Source organism: Urocitellus parryii, chromosome 7 (genome assembly GCF_045843805.1).
Source record: "Urocitellus parryii isolate mUroPar1 chromosome 7, mUroPar1.hap1, whole genome shotgun sequence".
Lineage (NCBI taxonomy): Eukaryota > Metazoa > Chordata > Mammalia > Rodentia > Sciuridae > Urocitellus > Urocitellus parryii.
In genome coordinates, this window is record NC_135537.1 from 112,784,637 (window position 1) to 112,810,088 (window position 25,452).

The window sequence follows — 25,452 nt, forward strand, 5'->3', positions numbered from 1 at the left end:
GAAGCTGAGTGAGAAAGGGTCACAGGACTCTTAAAAGTAGGTGGCCTCCAGGCCCCTGAGGAAGCCAGGCGTGAGTCTTACCAGGCCCTGGCCAAGTGAGGAAGCTGATGGAGGCTCCTGCTCATCCAACGAAACCCTGAAGTCTGTGGTCAGCTAGGGACATTCAAACCTCCAAGAACAAGGGCAGGTGTCCCTCTTTCCCACTAGGGAAATTACCATCTCCATCCTCTCCCATGACTGTGGCTGCACCTCCAGGGATGTTCCTGCCACCAGGAAGATGGGGAGCAGCACAGCCACAGTGCAGCCACATCCAGCTTCCACTGAGGTGGGGTAAGAGGTGAGGCCATCCCCAGTCTTGATTCCCGTGGAGCCACCTGACATGGTGTGGGCATTCTCTTCTACACAAGACGCTTCACAGAAGCTAGGTGGCCTACCCTTCAGAAGCAACCCTTGAAATTCCTTCCTTTCATGGGTGCAGGATTGGGGAAGCTGAGCCTGAGCCCCAGGCTGGGCCATCTTTCTCTCCATTCTCTCATCTCCACTTTCCTTCTACAAAGTACCTGTGCTCCTGCATCTCATGTCTCATAAGCTTGGGGAACAGGGAAAGATGTGAAAGTCACCCCACAATTGATTATAAAAACTCTAGTCATACTTACATGTGGCAGGCTGGGGAAGTGGCTCAGTGGTAAAGCACTTGCCTAGCCTGCATGAAGCCCTGGGTTCAATCCCCAGAACTACATAAAAAATAAATAAAACAGGGCTGGGGCTCAGTGGTAGCGCACTTGCCAGGCATGTGTGAGGTATTGGGTTCAATTCTCAGAACAGCGTGTAAATAAACAAAATAAATATCTATCAACAACTAAAAATAAATAAATAAATAAACCAAACAAAAGGATTTTAAAAATATGACTCACATGTAACAAAATCCTTTCTGCTTTGAGATTAAAAGAACAGAAGGGATGATCCGACAGTGGGACCCCAGGTGAAAACCTACCTCCATAAGTTCCCTTCAAACTAGGTGAGATGGCCTCGTCGCTGAGGTTTTTAAACCCAGCGGCCCAGGATTCACCCCAGCCCTGGTCAGATCTCCAGTCCCGGGAACCTGGGTTTTGTGCTTCCTGGTGATTTCCCACTTGCATTTCCTGGCCGACTACCACTGAGAGGTTTCTGGATCAACCCCAACAAAGCAAGTCCCTGGCTGGCACACCACCTGACTTGTGGGTAGGGGACCTGAAACAGAGTGAGTGGGTGCTGTTATCTCTGGCCAACCCTGTGTCTTCATGTGTCTACTGTCTCAGGGACCGTGGAGAGATGGAAGCAGACACACCTTCCCTCCTAGAAAGGATCATCTATTAAGTGTTTCATGCAGGAAGCCTGGGTCACCTTCACCCTGACCCACCCCAGCAGTCTCCTGGGGTCACCTTGCTTCAGGCCCTCCAAAGAGTTCACAGCGGTATGACTCACTTCTCAGTGTGGGAGCCCCGCCCCCCATCACTGCAGTGTGTCCACAGCGGAGGCCAGTCTAGAGGAGCCCAGCCTACAGTGAGCCCAGAGCGGGCTGGGGCGTGGACCCGTTGAGCACGGGGTTGGGGAGAGTGGGGTGTCTTCCAAAACGTCTCCATTAGGAATGAGTCTCTTGGCCTGGGCCTGGGTCGCCTGGGTCAGCGCCCCACCCTCAGTCCTGCCCTGGCCCCAGTTCCCTGAGCCCCTCCCTCTCCCACACGGCCCGCTGGGCTCAAGTTCCCCTTCTGGTCCCCCACTCTGGCCTCCCTCCCACAGTTGTGCAGCGCCCGCGGTCCTCCCTCCCCAGCGCGCGGGTCCACCTGCGGCGGCCGGTGGGGGCGGGGCCGCCGGAATGACGCGGCACGCGGACGGCGCGGACCCTCCCCGCGCTCGGCGGTGCCGGGCGGCGGTGATGGAAACCCGGCGCTCGCGCGGGCGGCGATGATGGGCTGCTATGGCCCAGGCTGGAGGCTGCGGCGGCGCGGCGGCCCGGAGCCCGCGGGGGGCGGCGGCGCGGCGGGCGCCCTGGGAGCTGTCCCTTGAGGAGGTGCTGAAGGTATATGAGCAGCCCATCAACGAGGAGCAGGCTTGGGCGGTGTGCTTCCAGGCCTGCCGCGGGCCACGGGGCGCGCCCGGCGGCCGGCGCTGCATCCGCGACACCACGGACATCCTGCCGCACCCGGACGGCTCGGTTGGCGCGCGGCAGGAGCCGGGTGAGCGCGGCGGGCGGCCGGGGTGTGGCCCGCGGTGGCTCACGGGGTGGGTCCCTGGTGAAAGGGACCGCGACCTCCTTGGCGCCCACGGCGCTGTCCTGCTGCTGGACCCGAGTCCTCCTTCCTGACTGGCTGCTGGACCTGGAGGCCCACTGCCCTCTGGATCCGGAACCTTCGCTGGGCCCGGCACTGCCCTCCTGGCCTTTCCAGACCTGGGGACCCCTCATCGTCCCCTTCTAGTCCTCCTGTCTCTCCTGACATCAAGGCCAGCTGCTCTGCGGTGGGGCATGCTTTCCTCGGCTGAGAAGGGGCTTTGGCCAGATTGCTAGTACCTGGGGTGAAGTCGGGAAGCAGGCATTATGCCATTCTTGTTCCCTGCTCTCCCCTGGGCCACTCCTCCTGGCTTTGGGTTCTGCAGCCCTCAGTATATGGCTCATGCAGGGCTTTGTGGGTACAAAGAGTCCTTGCTGCTCTCTAGTGACACGGAGAGGACACAGAATGTCCCCAGGCTAGCTATTTCATGGAGGGTGGTGGAGGGGCTTGCCTCCTGGGAATCTGTGCAGAATACACACCAGTTTCCTGGGTTTAATTGAGAGGGAGCAAGGAGAGTGTAAAATCTGCTTTTTTTTTTTTTTTTTATCCAAAAGACCCAACAACTTAGCCCCTGAAATATGTTTGAGGTCTATTGAAAGTGGTGCGTTTACCTGGTTATGTACTTTCCCCTTTAAATTGTTTTCCTCCCTGGAGAATGGAAGGTTTGTATATGGCGCATAGGATATTACCCCAAAGCTGAAACCCTTTTGTGAGCACAAAGGCAGGCTGTGTGCACTGGTTGAAGCCTGGCCTCCCTCCAGTCCTCAGCTATGGCCTTGCACTTGCTCTGGAGCAGGCTTCTGTGGAAGACGGGGCAGGAGCAGGGCAAAACCCAGCAGAAGCAGCAGACAGTGGCTGCCTTTTACAGTGGGGAGGGGCCTGCTGTGTCTCCCCAGGAGCCTGCAGCTTTCTCCCTCAGCTTCCTCTTCCTTCCAACCCCTGCCTGTGACGTTTGCAAGTTGAATTTTGCACAAAAAGCATTGATACATTGATTTGATGGGTGGAAATAGTAAGCACCGACATCATGGTATTATTCCCACTTTACTCTCAGGTAAGCTGAGGCCCAGGCCTCAGAAGTCCAAAATCACTCAGAAAGTGGCAGAATTTGGACTCTGCACTCATGCTCTGAACCACTGTGCTGCCATGTCTTTCAAAGACTGTGCAGAGGGGCAGGTGCACAGTGACCTGCTCTCCCCTCGAGTCTGCATACTCACAGAGCTTTTCTCCTGAGGCTCTGTCCTCCTGATAAGATGCTCCCTGGGCCTACCCCAGCCCTGGAGATAAGTGATACCCTAGGGTCTGGCTCCCAGCTCTGCAGAGCAGGACAGGACTGCAGGGAGTGTATAGTCTGGCTCTGATTTTTAAGGATGGGAAAACCCAAGCAGAGTGGGAGTGGTGAGTTGTTGCCCACAACCATAGCAGCTATCCCTGGGGTTTCCTGGTGTCTCCCTGAACTGTGGGCAAGCCAAGCTGGGCTTCCTATTGGTTCTGTCCCAAATATCAGAGGGCCATGCTTGGGATGTGGGTCATCTGTTTCTCTCTCTCCCCCAGGATTCTATGTGCTGCTGATTCCCAGCCATTGCCCATGTGGCAGTCATCACAGATCTAGTGGCACTTCCTGGCTGAGGAGTCAAAGCTCAGTACAGGCCTGTGCATTGAAGAGCCTTATCTCTGTTTGAACAGGGTCTCTGGTCTGGTTTCTGTTCATAAACATTCCTCACAATGGTGATGGCTTATGACTTCTGTCTGCCTTTATTTTATTTTTGGTACTGGGGATTGAATCCACGGACACTTAGCCACTGATCCACATCCCCAGCCCTTTTTTGTATTCTATTTTGAGGCAGAATCTCACTGAGTTGTATAGCGCCTTGCTAAGTTGCTGAAGCTGGCTTTGAACTCGAAATTCTACTGCCTCAGCCTCCTGAGCCACTGGCCTGGACTGTTCCCATTACTGCAGTGGGTGGCAGTCTCCTTTATCTTGGGCAATCCTCCTGGCTCTTGATGGCATTTTGAAAGTGTTTGTGGCATTAGCAGGTTCGTGCGGAGACCGTCCTGAGGTCTGTCTTCCCACGTCTCGCCTCTTTCTAGTAGGAGTGAAGGCAGTGAAGCTCCCATGCCCACTCTAGTGCCCCTGCATGTCGTATGTGTGGGTAGATTTCTGCATCTCATTCCGTGGCATCCTTGGAACCTGGGGGGCGGGGGGCTTGGGCAGCAACTGGTGGTCCAGATTCTGGGGTTCCCTGCCTTGCTCTGGCACTATCTCCCCGCCACTAGCTGTGATACCTTGGAGCACAGGAGGTCATCTCTGAGCCTCTGTCTCTTCATCTGTGAATGGGTGCCTGAGCTTCCCACTTCCTGGGTTGGATTCTGCATACATGGATGAGCACCTGCAAAATGCCACTCACTACCTGCCGCCACTCAGCATCACACTGAGCTTGTATGTGGGCCTCAGATCCAGGAGTCGCAGTCCGAGGTGGACATTCCCAGCTAGGCAAAGCCTGTCAGCTCCTCTGAGCCCAAGTCCCTTCCGACCGTGTACCTTGGAGGCAGGCCGCCTCAGTTCCCCATGTCACAGCTTCTCACTTCAGACCGCGGCTTCTTGCCTGCAGCCACCACCTACCTGAGCTGCTCCCTCCTTTCCCTCTGTCTCCAAGCAGGCCTGGACCCCAGCCCCTGGACCCACTCACCAGCACTGCTGACCACTCTTCAGAGCAGGCACTGGGGAGCACTGGGGTCTGCCTTCTCTAATGCAGAAAGGGACAGTCACTCTTGGCACCCAGGTGTCCTGCCCAGAGCTGGCTCCTGAAGGGCCTTGCAAGTGACCTGGTGGCTCAGCTGGGGTTCCTTGGGAGAGTGGGGGGATTACTGTATTTTTCTATAGGGAAATGGGTGGGGGGGCGGGTCGTCCCACCTTCCCGTGGCCTCAGGTGGCCATTGCAGCTGCAAGGGTGCTGGGGAGCTGCCTGTCTGTGGGCTCCTGGGGTCATGGTGAGCTGAGGCGGGGGCAGCAGCCTGTCCTTGGGTCCTGGGGTGGCGGGGGGAACCTGACTCGCTGTCTTTTCTTGCAGAGCCCACGACCACGATGGTGTCCCCAGCCAGCTCAGAAGCTCAGGTACTGAAAACAGTTTTAAAGACGACTTGATCCTGTGAGAGTGAACCTGCGTTGTGTAATGGACACTCTGACCGTATTAAGTCCTGTAGCTATTCGTCGAGGCAGGACAGCGCAGCACCCAGAGGGCCTCACGGGGCCTGGGAGGAAGCTGTGCACAGAGGACAGGCAGTGAGGGCCCAGCAGGGTGTCAAAGGCTCTGGGGCAGGAGCAAGGGAGGAGTTGCTACTGATCCAGAGGGAAGTAGGTGATGACCTCTGCCTGGTTGGCCTCACAGGCACAATGCTGGGGGCTGGGTGTGAGTTTCAGGAGCAAACAGGAAAACCAGCCAAGGACACAAGCCAAGGAATTCCCACCCAGCCCACATCTCCAACCCCTTCCTCCTCCTCCCACCTGCCCCGAGATCACGTCCTGGATTTGGTTCTTCTCTGTGTCTTTAGACCACTGCTCTAATATAACACCTGTTTTACAGTAAACACAGTGGCACACTCAGGGGGAGGTGGGCACAGACCAGAAGAGGATATACCATCTGTTGTTGAGAACCCAGAAACTAGCAGTGTGTCTCACCTCCCATAGTCCCTCACCTTGGAATACTTCCATTCAAGTAGCACATCGCTGAGTTTATTTACCAGCTCTGTTCTTGTCCTACATAGAGATTCCTCAAACAATTGTGTGTTTCCAAGACTCCTCTGCATTGCCCTGTGGTAGTTAGTCATCCCTTCTCATGGCTGCATAATATTTTGGATAGTTTCTTTTTCCCAAGTGCAGTGCTCCTGGGTGGCAGCTGGCCCCTGCTGTGCAGAGTCCCCAAGTAGTCTATTACTTGAAAACTTTCCAAAGTTTTAAGAAGATTTATAAAGAGGAGCTAGGGCCATAGCTCAGTGGTGGAGCGCTTGCCTAGCATGTGTAAGGCACTGGGTTTGATCCTCAGCACCACATTAAAATAAAGATATTGGGTCCATCTACAACTAAAAATTTATAAATATTCACAACAACGGTGTATGGGAATAGTCCAGTCAGGACTGTTGTTCTCAGAGGCCCCAGGTGCACTTGAGAGCGAGTAGCCTCAGCAGGGGAGTTGCCTGCACCTCGTCTGGACTGGGGCTACTCGGGCTGCACAAGGTGCCCACAGGACCCCTGCAGCTTCTGACCACCCCCAGGCTGCTGAGCCTGTCCAGTGCTGGAATGCCGGCAGGGCTAGAGGTTCTGAGCCTGGCCAACTGCCTATACTTTTCCTTATGGGGAACGAGCATTCTTGACTTCCAGAGAGTTCCGATGACTGGAGGCACAGAAGACCTTTCATTGACGCAGCTGTCAGATAAGACTGGACTGCAGTTGGCACTTTCCCCAGTGTGGCACTAGCTGGGGCCAGGAGGAAGAGGGGGCTCTCCTCCTGTGCCTTCAGTCTGTCCTCCTGTCCAGAGATGGGCGGTCTGCATGAGAAAGACCGTCAGAGCCAGCCTGGAGCTCGAGGCAGACCTCCTTCCGACCTCCTCGCTCATTCTTGGCCCCTACCCAGAGGCCAAAAGGATCACCGGGAATTCGAGGGGACTGTAACTCCTGACTGCCCCCGTCACCGTGGTACCCAGGAGGGGCCCTGAGGCCCTGCTGGAGCCCCCCTGACCCCGGGCTTCGCCTGCCTGGGCCGGGTTCAGGCTGGCACCTGTCAGGTGTGACCCTCTGCTAGAGTTTTGTGGCTGTGGCTGTTGCTCTAGAGTCTAGGGTGTGGCTTGGAGCTGTGTCCCTGATGCTCATCTGCAGAAGGCACAGACATGCTGAGGTGGCCTCCAGGGGCCACCCTCAACCCCACTGCCGCCCTGCACTCCTGCTGGCCCTCCGCCTGGCACTGGGTTGGCCACCTGTTCTTGCTCGGCATGGCGCAGGCCCTGCCTCCCCAGGCTCCCAGAGGTGGACACACAGGAAGCTAGAGGCCCTGAAGCAGGTGACCCAGAAGGTTCCCGGAGAAGGCAGTGGCCTCCTTGTGGGGGACAAGGCTGGGGACTCTACACAGCAGACCCAGGCCTGGCCAAGCAAAGGCCCTGCTCTTTGCAAGCTGTGCCCAGGCAACCTGACCTCTATGTGCCTCTCTCCCCAAACTGCAAGATGAGAGATGGTGTCGGTGGGTTGTCCACAGCCAAGCAGAAGAGTGACACCAGGCTCAGCCCAGGCTCTGACTAGGAGAGTGTCTTTGGGTAAATGCATCCTTTTGATCCATGTCATAAAAGAAAAGCATGAAAGTCCGTTAGCACTAAGAGCAATGCCCAGCAGATCACAGGGAGGTCGTATGCTGGGGATGAGCCCGGACCTGCGCAAGCTAGGGAGTTCGAGCCACCGAGCTGTACCCCGCCCTTTTCATTTCATTGTGAGACAGGGGTCTAACTAAGTTGCCCAGGCTGGCCTTGAACTTGTGAGCCTCCTGCTTCGCCTCCTGTTTGGGATTATCAGTGTGGCCACCACACCTGGCAGGAGTGTCATTATTTATTTGTATTTTTGCATGATTTTCTAAATAAACAGAGGTTTATTCAGGAAGTAGATACCCATTCAGGGAAGAATGTGGGCTCTCTAGATGAGAAGTCCCGCCTTGGGCCGGGGCAATGCTATAGAGGGCTGTAGCTGGGGCTGGACTGCAGGTGGCCCAGGGTGTAGCTCTGAGCTTCCTCCTTCCACAGGGCATGCTCCAAGGGTGTGTGGCTCAAGACTTAAAAGCTCTGATCCCTGATTCTCCTGGCTCCTGGGTGGTTCCTTTGAGACTTAGGAGATATCTTTTTTTAATCCTAAATTTTTATCTTATTCCCCCAGAAACTTTGCACCCTTTGTCTTAAGGGCTGTGAGAGGTGATGATCTTTCTTCCTCTCTATTGGCACTGGAGATCTGACCTAAGGGCACTTCACCACTGGCTACACCCCCAGCCCATTTTGTTTTTTTCATTTTGAGACAGGGTCTCACTACATTGCTGAGGCTGGCCTTGAACTTGTGATCCTCCTGCCTCAGTCTCCTAGCTGCTGGGATTCAAACATGTGCACTGAGCCTGGCTAAACATCGGTCTTCTGTGGCTGCTTCAGGCTGGCAAGGGGTGATGGCCATGCCTAGTCAGGGATCAGAAGTCTCCTCCTTCACTCTTCTGAAGGAGGCAGCAGCTGGCCTCAATTATGGGACTCTTGCCTCTTCTGAACATGGAACTCGGATGATTTGCCAGTCCTCCCCACCCACCCAGATATCTGCAAAGTCAGTACATCTGAAGATCCCGTGCAGGTCACCAGGAGATGTCACAGAGAAGATCGTCTTTGTAGCAAGGTCTGAGGAGTCGCCAGAGGGAAGTGGGAGCTAGACTTGGGACCATGGGTTTCTTCACTTACCTGATGGAAGCGAGTTTCATCAGGAGTCAGACAGGGGCTCCCTGGGGACGTGATGCATCCAGGGGAGAAGGTGGGCCACCTTGAGGCTGAGGCTGGGGTGGCCCTGGTGTCCACTGCATTCAGCAGAGCTGTGGCCTGTCACAGTGCTGGGAGCACACCCAGCCCTCCAAGGGAGCCCGTGGGCCAGGGAGAGGGGAGGAGAGAGTGTAAGCCAGGGATAAAAGTCGGAGCCAGGCCGGGAGACACGAGAGTTCACTTCTTAGAGCTGACAAATAATGGCCATCTCAATGGGGGAGGGCAAACGGGCTGGGGTCCTGGGACTTTCAGGGGGAAGGCTCCGGAACCAGAGCCGGGTGGGCCTGATGAGGGTGGGCATGAGGGTTGGTGTGAGGAGTGGTGAGCTTTTCTCAGGAAGGTCCTGGGGCAGGAAAGCAAAACTTTTCTCTTAAAATGGCGGCCGTCACTGAGGATGGCCTTCCAGATGCTGAGCAAGGACCTTGTGCATGGCAGGGCAGTCCCCGTGCAGCGGTGTCAGGACCCGCTCCCCCTCCACAGACCTCTGGTCCCCAGGCCCCTAAAGGCAGACTGTGGAAACAGGGTTCCCTGCCGAGAGGCACTGAGCCCAGAGGCCTCCACCACGAGACCTCTCAGATTTTAAAAATGAGCTTAAAAAACAAGCAAACAACAAACACTTCCTGTGGGCAGGGGTGTAGCCGAGGTGGAGTGCTGGCCTAGCATGCTGGAGGCCTGGGTTCAGACCCAGTGCCATAAACCAAACCGAACCAACAGGTGAAGAACTCGGAGAGCCTCAAGCTTATCCAAAGCAGGCAGAACAGCCCGGGGTGCCTGGTTCACTGGGCGCCACGGCACTGGGTCCCACCCACCCTGCCTGGTGATCCCCTCGTCTCACCCACCACCCACTCCAGTGTGATGACTTTTTAGGTCAGACTTCACCATGTCTGGCTTGGGGTCAGCCAGCTTTCCGCCTCTGAGACTCAAGTACCTGGAAAGGTTCATCTTGTCTCACAGTGTCCGAGTTTCTGTCCATGGCAGTTGGCCCTGTGGCTTTGGGCTGGTGTGGCTCAGGACTTCATGGTGGGAGCACAGGGCAGAGGAGGGAAGGGCTGGGCTGCACTCTCCCTCTGAGGGCACACTCCAGCAGAAGACCTTGCAGTGGAACCTCTGGAAGGTCCACCCCTCTCAGTGGCACCCCAGTGAGGATGCCTGTGGGGAGCCCCTGACCCTCTGCATCTGATCAGGCTCAGCTCCCCGAGGCTCCTGGAAGGGACGGTGTGTCCTGAAGGCTCTCTGCCGATCCTGTCCCTTGGATCAGCACGTGGGACTGCGTGTTGGTTCCTCTTTGCTGTGTGGTAGCATTCCCTGTGAGTGTCCGGAGTGCGGTCTCACTCTCAGCTGGAGAACGTTCCAGTGGCTGCGCTAGGGACCGTCAGTTCAGCACCTAGAAAGAGCTGCTGAGGCACTGGTCCCACGTCTGTTGGATTGCGAGGCGCCAAGCTATTCTGCAAAGTGGTGTGGCGTGGGCAGTCCCTTCAGTCACGCACCTCACCGTGTTGTACCTGGTGTATCCCCTCAGTGGGCCGTTGGCTCCTCCCTCCTGGCCTCTCACTGGGCCTGGCCACTCCCCGCCTGTGAAGGGGCTGGCAGCCTGCCCAGCTCTGGGGCGCCCTGCACTGTTCCCTGACACCTGCCGCCAACCCCTCTTTGTCCTGCAGATGGTGCAGTCGCTGGGCATTGCCATCTACCGCGCACTGGACTGGGGCCTGGACGAGAGCGAGGAGCGGGAGCTCAGCCCACAGCTGGAGCGGCTCATCGACCTCATGGCCAACAGCGACTGCGAGGACAGCGGCTGTGGGGCAGCGGACGAGGGCTACGGGGATCCAGAGGAGGAGGAGGAGGTTGCAGACGGTGGCCCCTGGGCCCCGCGCACCTTCTCCCAGGCCATGCGACTGTGCGCGGCGCGGCTGACCGACCCTCGGGGCGCGCAGGCCCACTACCAGACTGTGTGCCGCGCACTCTTTGTGGAGCCGCTGGAGCTCCAGGCCTTCCTAGCCAGGGTGCGGGAGGCCAAGGAGGTGAGCTTGGGAACACAGTGCTGAAGGTGGGGCCCGCGGATGGCCAGACCCGAAGGGATCTGGGGGGTTACTAGTGGGTACCTTGCCCCTCGGGTGGGAGTGCCCCAGCTGCTCTGGGCTGTGTGCTGAAGCCTCATATGTTTTGGCCAGGTTTTTGGAGAAGGGAACCAAGGCCTAGGGAGGCAGCAACTGGCTCCTAGCCTCTGCCCGAGCCTCCTTCCTGCTGCCTTAAGTCATGATTCTGTGAGGGAGTCCTGCTTGCTGCCCCCACCTGCTCCCCAGGTCCCAGTTTCTTCTGAAGACAATGCCAATGGCAGCCCTTTCCCACCTCTCAGAACCACACAGATCCTTCAAGTGGAGTGGGTGGGCAGTTCCGTGGGGGTACCTGTGGGTATGTGCTGTGCCTGGCCTTGCTCTCCAGGTACCCATCTAAGGTTGGGCCCATTTTGCAGGTGGGCAGATAGGCTCTGGGAGGCTGGATCCTTGCCGGGAGCTGCAGAGCCAGTATAGGGCAGGGCTGGTCTCCCTGGGCTCCCAAGCCACAGTTCTCCTCTGGGGCTGTCCTGATCCCCCTGGACCTCAGGGATGGTGTGCAGTCTGCTCTCCCAGCTCTCAGCCCCTCCTGGAGGAGTTGGTGCTGTTCAAAGGGAGCTGATGGGTTTGTTTGGCAGGGACCCTGGGCCCATCAGCTTTCCACAGAGGAGAGAGGGGTACCTGGAGAGGTCAGAGAGATTGGCTGCACTCCTTTGCTTAGGTGTTGGAAGGTATTTTGGGAGTTACCTGGTATGGTCCCTGACTCCACCTTCACCTTTTTGGGTGCTCTTTCCTTCTAATACAGAGGGGTTCTGGGCAGCTTCACTGACCCTTGGGTCCTAAGAAAAGGCTGGAGCTGCCAGCCTCCCCTGCAGCTCTCACATGCTGAGATGGGGAGGTTACCAGCCCGTGCCCAGTTCCTGTGGTCATCCCACCTTCTCTCCAGCTCTTCCTTGACATCCTAGGGGTGTTCTCCCATGACTCCACAGACAGTTGGTGGTCCTGATGCTTTCCTACTTCCTTGAACTTAGCCTGTGTCTTGTTGCTCAGTTTCTCACCCAGACAGCAAGGCTCCTGTTTCAGCAGGAACACACAGCTCTGGACATCGAGCCATTGGCCTGAAGTTCAGGGAACTGGTTGTAGGGGGCACAGAGACAGGTCCCTCGGTGGGGTGCAGCTGTGCTAGTCTAGGCGGGCATTTTGGAGAGAAGCAGCTTGCTCAGGATGGGAGAGCCACCCTCCTGCCCTGTGCCACTGGGCTGGCCAGGTCCCACCTGGGGACTGCTATTAGAATGTCATGCCTTGTGCTTCTCTGAGCTGGCAGTACTTCCTAGAGTGTCTCAGAGCCATTTGGCAAGTAGTTTGGGGTGCAGCCAGGGTAACCGGTTCTGTCTTGGTCAAGAGTGGCTGTGGGCTGAAGGGCAGATGCTTCTCCAGGACAGGGGAGTCAGAGCAGTCAGGCTGCCACTGAGATGAAGGGCAACTGAGGCAGCTAGTCCAGCAGCCGTCCCCAAATTCTCAGCCCAGAACAGTCACCTGACAGTCCGTAATGCCAGGATGTTTCCTGGCCCTCACCATGATGTTGGCATTTTTCCTAGTTTGGGAATGATCCCCCTCCCCGTACCTGCTGGCAACCACACTGGCCTGCACCCACCACCATCTGCTCAAACAGTTTGAGGACCTAGCCTGTGCCATGTTGCGGAAGGTCCAGCTGCAGGTTCTGAGGTGCTGGGTTCCATGTGTCCTCCTATGGGGATTGTGGTGGAGGAACAGCTGTGAATGTCTCAGGAGAATGCATGGGCCATAGCTGGCCAAGGTGCCCCTGAGGAGGTGTTGTGTGCACTGAGATCCGGGCTCCCACCCCTGCCATACCTCCCTGGGGTATGTGGATGAGATGGGAGGAGGTGCCACATGGGTACTAGATTCTCACCAGCCCCTGCCCAGAAGGAGCCACCTAGAGCTGATGGACAAGTACCTGTCTGGTTCCGAGGTGGAGAGCGTGGTTCTCCCAGACATCTTCCCGAGCCCCACAGCCTGGGTCAGGACTCCACAGGTCCCCTTTCAGCTGGTTAGCAGTAGCCGTGTGGTGAGGAAGCCCATGTCCCATGTCTGCCACCTTCCACCTTCTCTGGACTAACCAGATGTGTAGTCTCAGATGCTGCAGAAGCTGGGGGAGGATGAGCCTCAGGTGGAGAAGCCGCTGGCGGAACTGGACAACCTGGGACACACAGACTGGGTAAAACAGGAGAGTCACCCCAGGGCTGTGCTGGGAGGCTGCACAGGCTGAGGGCCCTGTCTGTCTCTGGGGCAGGCCCGGCTGTGGGTCCAGCTCATGCGGGAGCCGCGCCATGGGGTGAAGCTCAAGAAGGTGCAGGAGCAAGAGTTCAACCCCCTGCCCACCAAGTTCCAGCTCACCCCCTTGAGATGCTGATGCAGGACATCCGCGCCAGGAACTACCACCTGCGCAAGGTCATGGTGAGTGCCAAGCTCCTGCCCGCCTCTGCTGGAGGCCCTGGCTCCTTAGGCTGAACACTGAGCCCCTTACTGCACACAGATCATGAATAAGGCAGGTGTGGCCCTCGGGCCCCACAGCTCAATGTTGTGTTGGGGACACAGTTTGACAAAGAAGATGGGGAATACGGAGATGGCCCTGGAGGCCTGGAACTGAGGCTGCAGGGCTATTCCACCTAAGGAGCACCCAGCAGCCCTGGCGTGGGCTGATGCCACTCTTGGAATTTTATGATTATCATTAATTTTACTGCTGAGCCACATCCCCAGCACCATTTATTTATTTATTTATTTATTTATTCATTCATTCATTCATTCATTTATTTTGAGAGTCCCGCTAAGTTGCTTAGGGCCTCACTAAGTTGCAGGGATGGCTTTGAACTTGTGATCCTCCTGCTTCAGCCTCCCTAGCTGCTGGAATTACAGGCATGTACCACAGCACCCAGCTACTCTTAGAATTTTAAATGAACAGGTTCATTCATTCCCGTGACAACCCTTTGAGGTGGGTACTAGCAAGCTCCTTTCTAGAAGAATCCCAGGTAGAGAGAGATCAAATGGCTGGGCTTAGAGGTGTGAGTACTGGAGGTGGTAGCTGACTACCTGCCGTGTACCTGTCCTAGAGACAGCTTGGTCCCAGGGAGCTGATGCCATCAGAGGCAGGTCAGAAATGAAGGCCAGGCTGTGTCAGGGGCTGAGTGAGCCCTCCCAGTCACCAGCAGACAACCCCTACGAACTCAGGTCAGCCCCGGTCTGAGCTGGGGCTTCTTTGCGGCAGGTCGATGGGGACATCCCCCCACGAGTGAAGAAGGATGCACATGAGCTTATCCTGGACTTCATCTGCTCCCGGCCTCCACTGAAGCAGGTGTCCATGCTGTGCCTCCTGCAGGGCGTTCCAGCCCTGGTGCTGTCCTGTGTCTCACCTGCAAGGGGGGCCTGAGCATACCTCTGCCGAACCATGGGGTGGGCTCTGCTCCCTATCTCCTGACTGGAAGGTTGGGCATGGGCCCCGGGCCTCCGTCCTTCTAGAAGGATGGTGCTGGTCGCCTCCCCCATGCCTGTGGCAGGCAGAGCTCTTTTGGGTAGCACTCCTTCCTGGAGAGCCAAGAGTTAGTGCCATGTGTCCTGTGAACCTTGAGTATCTCCCCAGTCCTGAGCGTCCCCTGTCACTGTCTAAGTCCCTCCTACCTAGTGCTTCATCCTCTTTGCAGGTCTCGGAGAGAAGGCTGCGCCCCTTGCCACAGAAGCAGAGGACCCTGTATGAGAAGATCCTGGAAGAGATCAAGCAGGAGCAGAGGCTGCACCCTGTGGGGGACCAGTGCTTGGGCACCCGTGGTGAGCAAGAGGAGGGGTGATGGGAGAAGAGACCCCAGGCGGCCCTGGATGAAGTCCCCCACTTCCCCTGGTTACGCCACAAATCAGGAGTTGGTGTCGGCTCCACGAGATCCTGGGCAGAGGAGATCCCAGTTTGTAGTCTGGCCTTGTGAAGTTCAAGGTGCCCTGACTTTACTCTGGGTTTTGACCTGACTTTGTACTTTTTGCTATGATAAATTTCAACAATTAGGCAGAAAACAAAATAAAACCGAAGTTTTGGGGTCTGGGAAAATCAGGCATTTATTCAGATGTCTGAGACCTGATCTTCCTGGTCAGAGTGGACACCATCTGCAGTCCTTGTACTCTGTCTCTCAGAGGCTAGCCTGTACTGCCCCTCGGGTTGGGTGTCCAATTTGTTAGTGACTGACGAGCCCTCAGGCTCCCATTCTGTAAAGTAGGGAACTAAGCCAAACCCTGTCTACCAGGCTGGCTGCACGGGTCCTGTGCACCTCCTCCCCACTCACGTCCCATCTGCCTGGCCTCCTGCCTCCCAGGGTTCGGCTCTCTGCCCTGTATCCTCAGTGCCTGTTCTGGTGATGTCAAGTCCACTTCTTGCATCAACCTGTCCGTTCCGATGCTGGGAGCAGTGTGCAGTGCTCGCGACCCCGAGTCCTGCTCAAGGCACCCACCTTGGCTGAGATGGAGGAGATGACCACATCTGAGGTCAGAGCCCATAGAGACTCCTGAGGAGCAGAGAGGGCCACAGTGCTCACCTGGGTGGGGCATCCACTGCCAGGGCTACTGGCCAGTGGTGGCAGGGGGGCTTAGGGCCCTTATCCCATCTTGGCAGCTCAGAAGTAGCTTTGGGATGCTGGGACAGTGGCCTGGGACCACTTCTTCCCACAGCAAAAAAAAGCTGAGAATAGATGTGACCCATCATCTGGGGCCAGAAGGCTAATCAGTCCCTGGTTGATAAGAAAAGCTGTCACTCTTGCTGCCCTCTGACCACAGCCCTCCCCTTCCCAAGAGGACAGGAGATGACTCCTGTGGTGGTCCTCTTGGTGGGCTCAGCTTTCTCCTGTACATCTCTCCGGGACTTTCCAAAGACCTCAGGGGAGGGTTGGGATTTTAAGGCACTTGCTATGAACTTTCTAGTAGATGGGAAGCCCAGCAGTGGGCAGAGGGCAGCCTAGGGTGTCTGTGGACCTCGTAGCACCCCTAGGTCCGGTGCCTCGTTCAGGGATGGGCAGGGCACTGGGAGCATCGTGGCCAGGGCAGGGCTCTATCTGACGTGTCTGCAGGAAGAAGACTCGCCCTGTGGGGAGGTGGCACTGAAACGGGACCGCTCTTTTTCGGAGCATGACCTGGCCCAGCTCCGGAGTGAAATGGCCTCTGGCCTGCAGCCAGCCACACAGCCCCCAGGAGGGACAGAGCCACCCCGGCCCCGAGCAGGCAGCGGGCACACCTGGAAACCCAGCACCCGAGACCAGGGCAAGTGCTGCTCCCACCTCCTGCCTGACCTTCCCCTCAGATCTGCCCAGGGCAGCTCAGGCCCAGGCCCTCCTGAGCAGGCAGCTCCTGAGGGTACAGGAGCTGCTGCTTGCAATAAGACCTTCAGTCTCCCACTGACGGCCCCTTTCTCACTTGAGGACATTTTCATTTACTATGAAACATTTCCTCAAGAACTTGATTCTCCAGCCTCACTGTATCTCAAGGCAGCTGACGCACAGCAGGGAAGCTGCCTGGCCAGACACCAGCCAGCTCAGTCCTCTCTGTGGACAGAAGCAGGAATCCCCCGTAGGCATGTGGGCTATTCCACAGGTTCCTGCTGGAGTACACAGAGCATCGGCTGGTGCTTGCGGCCAGGCAGGGTTGGTTCTTCTGAGAGCTGTCAGGTAGTGGGTTGTCAGCCCCCAGGGATGGCCGGCCTCTTGGTGGCCTGCATGGTCCCCTGAGCAGCCCTGCAGCCTTCTGGCCACTCTCGGGACAACCCATTGGTCCTGATGATTCCCTTTCCAGGTCGGAGGCTGGGCCAGACCTTTCTACACCGTGTGCTGCCCAGGTCTCTCCCTGGGCCAGCTGTCCCTTTTCCCCTGCCCTGGAGCCTCCAGCATACATGTGGGCAGGGGACCCTCCTGGTGTGTGCCTGCCAGTGCTCAGACTGCCTACCGCTCCGCGGGGGCTTAATGCTGGCTTGTCATGGGGCTCAGTAGAAGGACCCTTCAGGGTCCCATGTGGCCTCTGAAGAGCATGGACCCTGGTACAGGTCCCCACACCGGGGACATGCTTTCTACTTGACTCAACTTGATCATCCTAGCCCATGGAGGCACACACCACCCCCTTCACCCACAGCCCTCCAACCATCACTCTGCCAGGTGACCTTCACAGGCCTATGTTCTTTCAGGTTCCTGTCCTGTGAGTGTCCAATCCCAGCCGGATCCCAGCTCCCCGCAGCTCAGCAGCCTGAGCTCAGCAGACAGACTTGAGGCTTCTGCACCAGATGCCAGGCACCTGTGGTTGGTGAGTGATGGTCCTGTGGGGACCTCTTGAGTGAATCTTTATGATTTCTGAACACCAGCTGGTGCTAGGGAGACCCAGGCTCCATTCCTGGGGTCTGGATGGGTCTGGCCTTGTCCCCAAAGCCTCAGGTTGTGCTGCTGGTGCTGTCTGGGACACTGGTCTTTGCTGCCCCCTGCTGGGGCACATTGGCACTGTGACCCCAAGGGTGGAGTGTGTGAGTTGAGGCAGCTGTGAGCCCTGAAGGCTGCATCCTGGGCCTTCTGTGTAACCTACATGCTGAGAGATGAGACCCTAACCTGGCCAAGATTTCCCTGGTTCTCAGTCTATCAGCAGAGACCAAGTCTGATGCAGGGTGGTGCAGAGATTCTGCCTACCCCTGTTCTGAGGCCCCCGCCCCAGACCTGTCAACATATGATTCTATCAAGCGAGGTGACAGGAATGAACGGAGCTTCAGAGGCACTCAGGCAGGTGAAGGGGTGCTGGGTGTGGTCGGCAGCAAGACACCCCTCTGAGAATAGGTGTGGAAATGCTTTGAAAAGTGTTCTGTGTGAAAGGAAGGCAGTGCTGTTGATTTTAACTGGAAGGTGATCCTTGCCCCTTCAGGGTTAGTTACTGTTCCTGCATTAACATTCCTTCTCAAGCTGCACAGGCCCGTAACCCCAGCCATGGGAGGCTGAGGCAGGAGGATTGCAAGTCAAAGCCAGTCTTAGCAACTTAGTGAGACCCTGTCTCAAAATAAAAAGTAAAAAGGGCTGGGGATGTGATTCCCTCAACTAGGGAGGCTAAGAGCGTTGGGTTCAATTCCTGGTACCAAAATTTTTTAAAATAAACAAATAAATCAATAAATGGGTAGGCGTGACTTAGCATGTGCAAGGCCCTGGGTTCGATCTCTAGTACCCTACTCCCCAAACAGTTATCCCAATTTGGCTTTTTAAAAATTAACATTTAGGGGCTGGGGTTGTGGCTCAGTGGTAGAGTACTTGTCTAGCACACATAAGGCACTGGGTTTGATCCTCAGTACCACAGAAAAATGAAATAAAGATTGTTTGTCTACCTACAACTAAAAAATGAATATATAAAAAAAATTATGGGCTGGGTTGTGGCTCAGCGATACAGAGCTTGTCTAGAACATGTGAGGCCCTGGGTTCAATCCTCAGCACCACATAAAAACAAATAAACAAAATAAATGTATAAAAAATTAACATTTATTGTCAAGTGTGAGGGCTACACCTATAATCCCAGGTGAGGCAGGAGGACCACAGTTAAAGGCCAGCCTAGATGAAGTGCACATACCTGTAATCCCATCAACTCAGAAGGCTGAGACAAGAGGGTTACAATTTCAAGGCCAGCCTCAGCAATTTAGTGAGGCCATAAGCATCTTAGCAAGACCTTGTCTCAAAGTAAAGCATAAAAAGAGCTGGGGATGTGATCAGTGGTTAAGCATATCTGGTTTCAATTCCATATACATATATAATATAAATATAAATAAATATATATATAATATAATTAAAAAAGGCACAGTAGTGCATACCTGTAATCCCAGCAACTAGGGAGGCTGAGACAGGAGGATTGTGAGCTCAAAGCCATCCTCAGCAATGGTGAGGCACTAAGCAACTCAGTGAGACCCTGTCTCTAAATAAAATACAAAATAGGGCTGGGGATGTGGCTCAGTGGTCCAGTGCCCCTGAATTCAATCCCTGGTATCCCCACAAAAAGTAAAAATAAAAATTAAAAAAAGGGCTAGGATGTAGTTCAGTGGTAGAGCATTCCTGGGTTCACTCCCTAGTACGCAGCCCCTCCAAAAAAAAAAAAAAATCAATATTTGTTATTCCTTAAAGCTTCTGAATGTCAGATCCTGAAGCAGCCTAGCAGGGCCCTGGCTGTGTCTTCCAAGCTTGCAGTTGGGTTATCAGCAGGGGCTGCAGTGTCATTTGAAGGCTGTCTGGGGGCTGCAGGAGCTGCTGCCCAGACAGCTTCTCTCACACTAGGGGTATGCCACTCAGAGCCTTGGGGACCACTGAACATCCTCACCACATGGTGGCTTCGTCCCCCAAGCAAGTGGACCAGGAGAGGGCCAGGTGAAAGCTTGCAGTGTATTTGACAATCAGGTCTCAGCCATGCTTCCACTATTCATTGCACGTGAGTCACCAAATCCAGCCTGTTCCCAAGGGGAGAAGAATTGAGAACCACTTCTGGGTCCAGGAATCAGAGACATGTTTTAAAATTCAGCTTTAACATTCTGGAAGTGCTTCTGAAAAGTTTGACTATCAAAATCAGAGCTGGTGGCTGCCAGGCTTGCTCTGGCACACACGGTGCCTCCCCTGCCTGCAGGCCATGGTTGACCTGACAGCAGAACTCCTGGCCATGGCAATAGGCACAGAGCCTGGACCCAAAGCCAGAGGCTCTAGGCCAAGTGGAGAGGAAAGCAGGGTCCAGATCCCCTCCCCTGCCATGAAGCCCCATACGGACAGCCTGCTGAAGACCCAGACAGGACGCCCTCCCAGCTCTGTCTCTGGCACTCACAGGCTGGGCCCTGGGAACACAGCTGGCCTTTTGAGCTCTGTGTGCCCAGCACCGGGCTATGGGCTTTATATGTTACCTCAAAGGAGCTGAAATCCACCCCATGGACAGAGGAGTGAAGCTCAGTGAGGTCCACAATGAGTTCCATGCTGAGCACTGGGAGGTAGCACCAGGCTGACTCCGTGCGATGCTGAATGGACAGGGCACCTACTGCGTGGTCAGTGGAGAGGAAAGAGAGCTCAGTTTGGAGACTTCCAAGGGGAGGAAGATTTGAAATGGACTCTGGCAGTCTTTTGGGGGAAGGGGGGTACCTGGGCTTGAATTCAGGGGCACTGGACCACTGAGTCACATTCTCAGCCCTATTTTGTATTTTTTTTAGAGATAGGGCTGAGTTGCTTAGCACCTCTCTCTGCCTGAGGCTGGCTTTGAACTTGCAATCCTCCTGCCTCAGCCTCCCAAGTCTCTGGGATGATAGGCGTGCACCACAGCCTGTCCTCTGGTGGTGTGGATCAGCCCAGGGTGTGTGTTTTCAGGCAGCTGGGGAGCTGGGGAGCACGGGCAGCCAAGGGTGGGGACCGGGAGCTGGAGAGCCAGCAGGGGAGTCTTGCTGCAGCAAAGCCTCTTCAGAGAAGGTGGGAGCTGTCTGACTTCAGAAAGCCACAGAGTGCTTGGCCCCAGGAAGGGATGCAGCTGGTGGGGCCCTGCTCTTGGGCTGCGTGAGCAGGACCCTCTGTGCAGGAGTTCCACCACCCCTTGGAGAGCCTGGCCCTGACTGTGGAGGAGGTGGTGGGTGTGCGTCGCGTGCTAGTGAAGGCCGAGATGGAGAAGTTCGCCCAGGACTAGGAGCTCTTCAGCAGCCTGAAGAGGGGGAAGGTAGGGCCTGGGGACAGCTAAAGGTGTATCTCTCCTGATGGGAGGTCAGGGGCAGGCCAGTGTGGGCAGGACCTTGGTGGGCCGTGAACACAGCTGAGCCCCAGCATGCTTTCCCTCACAGATCTGCTGCTGCTGCTGAGCCAAGTTCCCACTCTTCTCCTGGCCGCCCACCTGTCTCTTCTGCAAGAGGTGAGCCTTCAGTGCACCTGGCTACCAATTAAAAGCAGGAAGAGGAGTGGGCCTGCGGTGGGCAACCCATGTGATGGTGGGATGTTCTGTCACCTGCCGTGGCTGTGGAATCCTTGGGATTGGTCAGTGCCACTGAGGAGGTATTTTTCCTTTGCATCTGTTAGGTGTGGATTTGTGGGACTCAGCCTCCCCCCATGGATTCCCACAGTGGGCTTCCTGGGCAGAGCAGGCAGGGGCTTCAGTGGAAATAGGGACTTGTCTCTTGGGCATCGATTTCCTTCATGTGTTGTGGGAAGCTGCCTGGGCTCTTAGCCAGACACACAGGGGCCCTCTGGGCAGGAGTCTGCCCTTGACCTGCTTGTGGTGGCTCTGTGGGCAGGTGGGTTAGCCCTGGACCCTCCTGGTGGCCTAGGAACTCTGTGGGCCTTTCTTCTCAGTAGCAACGCCAGCCTTCCTGTAGACCTGCACGTATGTGCTGAAGCAGCATCTCCTTGGCTTCTCGAGGCCAGGAGGACACATGTGAGGGTCTCTGTCCTCCCTCCATGCTCCTCCCTGTGACTAAAGACCAGAAGATGGGAGTCTTGGGGAAAAGTAGGCTGAGGAATGGAATTTTGAGTTCTATTTAAATTAAACATAAATAGCCAAGAGGCTCTGACCTTCAACCCAGATGGGGTCACAGGCACCTTCCAGCTGGAACAAGATGGCGGAATGGGAAATGGTGGTTTCCAGGGTACTGGCAACACACAGGAAGCATCTAGGTCTGGGGTCTGAGCCAGGATCTCCTCAGGGCAGGAGGCAAGGCTGAGTGTGGAGGGAGGACTGGCAACGGAGTTCTCAGGGCACAGCCGCATAGAAAGCCCCCAGAGAGGTCTCCTTGAGCCGCTGGAGGAGAGGTACGAGGAGATGGCTGAAGCTAGGGACAAATCCATCCTAAGACAGGCCCTGGCAGGCCGCCCCTGGGCCCATCTGCTCACCACTAGCTCTGTAAATAAAGCTAGTCGGAGCACACCCACAGCCACGCACTTACGCATTTCTCATTTAGCCACATCTGAGATGTTTACTGTCCTGCCCTTTACAGAAGTGTCCGCTTACCTGTGTCCTAAAGATTCAGTGGAACAACCAGGCAGGGTGGCACATACTGTGATCCTAGTGAATGAAAAGGGCTGGAGATGTCTCTCCATGGTAGAGCCCTGCTAGGCTCAATTCCCAGTACCACGTGGCAGGGGCACATGCAGACTTAAAGGAAAGTGATAGGTACTCAGGGCCAAGTGTCATGTCGGTGTCCACTAGCTACTGCTGGAGTGCCATGATTTTGGAGCATGGGGCAGAAAGGCAGGCGGATCTTGCCACACAGGTGTAGAGTAAGTCACTGGAGTCGGCATTTCTCCAGGCCTGACAGGTCATTATGGAAAGACCTGAAAGGACCAAACTGCTTCCAAGTATCTTCATTGTTTCCCAGAACACAGCTGAAGAATGGGAATAGCCGAGTGCGGTGGTGCACACCTCTGATCCCAGCAACTGAGGCTGAGGCAGGAGGATCGCAAGTACCAGGACCATAAAATAAATAAATAAATAAAAAGGAACAAAACATACGCAAGAAAAAAAAATGACTTGGTATCCAATCAGAGATTGCCAGGCAAACAAAAAATAAAAAAAATAAAACAAAATTAATGACAACTGGGCTGGGGCTGTGGCTCAGCGGTAGCATACTTGCCTGGCATGTGTGAGGCACTGGGTTCGATTCTCAGTACCACATATAAAAAAGAAATAAAATGAAGATCTATCAACAACTAAAAAATTTTTTTTAAATTAATGATAATGTATTGTTGAGTTTTTGGTACTAGGGATTGCACCCAGGGGCCCTTTACCTCTAAACCGCATCCCCAGCCCTTTTTATTTTTGATTTTGAGACAGAGTCTTGCTAAGTTGCTTAGAGACTCACTAAGCTGATGAGGCTGGCCTCAAACTTGTGATGCTCCTACCTCAGCCTCCCGAGTTGCTGGAATTATAGGTGTACATCACTGTGTCTGGCTGTTGTTATTATTTTTTTAAATACTTTTTTAGTTGTTGATGGACCTTTATTTATTTATATATATCAAACCCAGTGCCTCACACATGCTAGGCATGTGCTCTGCCACTGAGCTACAATCCCAGCCCCTGTTATTATTTTTTAATGTGGTGCTAGGGATGGAACCCAAGGGCTTGCACATGCTAGGCAAATGCTCCAATACTGAGCCAAGTCTGCAGCCCCAACCCAGGGGTTTGTTGATGGAAAAATCAATGTAGGACATTCATTCCAGAGGACATAGCCCATTATTCTAAAAAATGAGTCTGGATGATTTCTCTCACTATGGAGAAGAGATGTTGGTGTATCTTTATAGAATAGCTTACACAGTACCTCACTTCCATTTGTAAATAATTTTGTTATTTGTCTAGAAGAGTTTGGAGGATGAAGGCTGTATTGCTAACAGAGATCACCTCTGTGGGTGGGTAAATTGTAACACTGATGTTTGAATCTTCTATAAGAAAACCTTTCCATATAATATTGGGCATTGGACTACAAGTATGTTCAATGATGCTGGAAACTGAGCATCTCAGCAAGAGGCCTGTGCTTAGATGGTGCTTCTCAGTGAGGCGGGTCTGGCACACCCCAGTATGGATGCATGAAGACTACAGCACCAGGAGCAAACTGAGGGGCTGAGGGGCACTGGGTGGGAGACCAGGAGGAGGAGAAAAACAGCCAGGAGTGAACCGTGAAAGCCCAGAGCCACCTGGCATCAGGCAGACTGCACAGGTAGTTGCAAGGTCTGGGGTGGGACCCAGGGGCCTGGAGGCAGTTGTGCCTTCCTGGGCCTCTTCACTGCCTCTTCTGTTCTCTTCCAGAGCCGTCTGCACTTCCTGTAGCATGAAGGTGAGGATCTCCTAGGATCTGCAGGGTCTCTCCTAGCTGGAATGGGCATGGACAAGCGCTCCAGCCCCACAGGCAACTTGCCATCACTTCCTCCAGGCAGACCCTGCCCTACACTTTCCAGGCCTGCTAGGTTTTTTAGGAAGCAGTGAGCACTCCATGTGAGGAGGTCGCCCCTCTTGAAGCCTCCTTCCTGGGAGTGCCTTCCCCCAGATCTGTCGTTGCATTTGTGGCCCGGTGACATGCAGCATGCACCCAGGTGAACAGACAGTGTCGCTCAGAATCGTGTCCGTTGGCCTCAGCTTGGAAACAAGCCCACTGAGGAGGGCCTCTGCCCACCTGTTTTCACACCCTCCTCACGATCCACCCTTGATAGTGCCAACTTCCTCCTCCCCGGTGTTGAACACCGATTGTGTCTAGGGCTCACATTGCACCCTTCCTGATATAAAGGGGTACAGTTCCCACTCCTAAGAAGTCCTCTCTCATTGAGCAGAAGACACTGTTGGGGTGTGACAGGAAGAAGGTCCTGTTGGGTATCGAGCCAAAGTGCCTGTGGGGCCTGCCACGCCTCCCTCTGTTGCAGATGAAGATGCCTTCTAACAAGTGTGCACACATCCCTGTCTACACACTGGGTTTTGAGAGTCCTCAGAGAGCACCCGCTTCCAAAACCGCGACGGCGCCAAGGCGAGACGTCTTCCAGTGTGTTCCCTGGCCTGGGTGCTGGTGTCTGTGGTGGTCAGGCTTCTGCAGGGACTTGGGAGCAGGAGCAGGGGTTGGCCTCACCTGTGTGAGGACGCCCCCTGGAGGTGTAGTTCAGATGGCTTTGGAGGGGTGGGGAGGCAGAGTGGTGAGATGGAAACTGAGCTGGGGTGGTCAGGACCCAGAACTCCATTTCCTGTCCAGAGCCCTTCTGGGATGCTTTTTGCTAGGCATGTTGCTTCCCCAGGACTCTGTGGGTTTGTGATGGTGAAGGGGAGGGGCAGGCAGCAGGAGAGCCTAGGGGACTGCAGGGCCCCTAGGATGTGTGAGCCCTGCTGGCTCCCCAGCCTGACAGTCCTCTCTGGGTCCCCACCTGCCCCAGATCCCTGCAGGGGCCTCAGTGGCGAAGTGTGGAGGAGGAGTTCCCCCACATCTACGCCCATGGCTGCACCCTGAAGGACGTCTGCAGCGACTGCACCAGCTTTGTGTCCCACGTAGTGCGCTCCAGCCGCAAAACTGTGGAGTTCTCAACGCCACGCCGTGCCGTAGCCGCCAGACTCAGTCCCTCTACGTCCCCAGCAACAGGACTCTTGACTTCCAGTGATGGCCCAAGGTGGCCAGGCCTCCGGGAAAGGACCTGGCTCCAGCCTGCTCCAGGCTGAGGCTCTTCTCCCAGTGCTGGGCCCAGCTGCCCCCCGTGCTCCTGAGCTGTGCATGGACATATACATACAAGATGCCTTTATATAATAAACACACAGCCTATATATTTATACACATGGTTTCCTGGCCCCATCGTTCATTTGGGGCCAGGCTCCCTCCAAGACCCTGGCCTGGTGCTTCCTTTTAGGACTCCTTGGAGGAGCAGGGAGGGGAAGGGATAGATTTTCTCACTGAGAAGGGAGGGCAGAAGACTCTAGGTGGTAGGGCTCCAGGCCTCTGTTCCAGTTCTTGTCTCCACCTCAAGAGTGAGAACTGGCAGTTTTCCCTCCCCGGGAAGATGTCCAGGCTGAGATACGGCACCTGG

At 55.4% G+C, this 25,452-nt stretch overlaps 1 pseudogene; it reads left to right on the forward strand.

Annotated features, from left to right (window-relative positions):
• Positions 1-1,937: 1,937 nt before the first annotated feature.
• Positions 1,938-25,032, forward strand: LOC144255940 (protein spire homolog 2-like; annotated as a pseudogene).
• Positions 25,033-25,452: the final 420 nt, after the last annotated feature.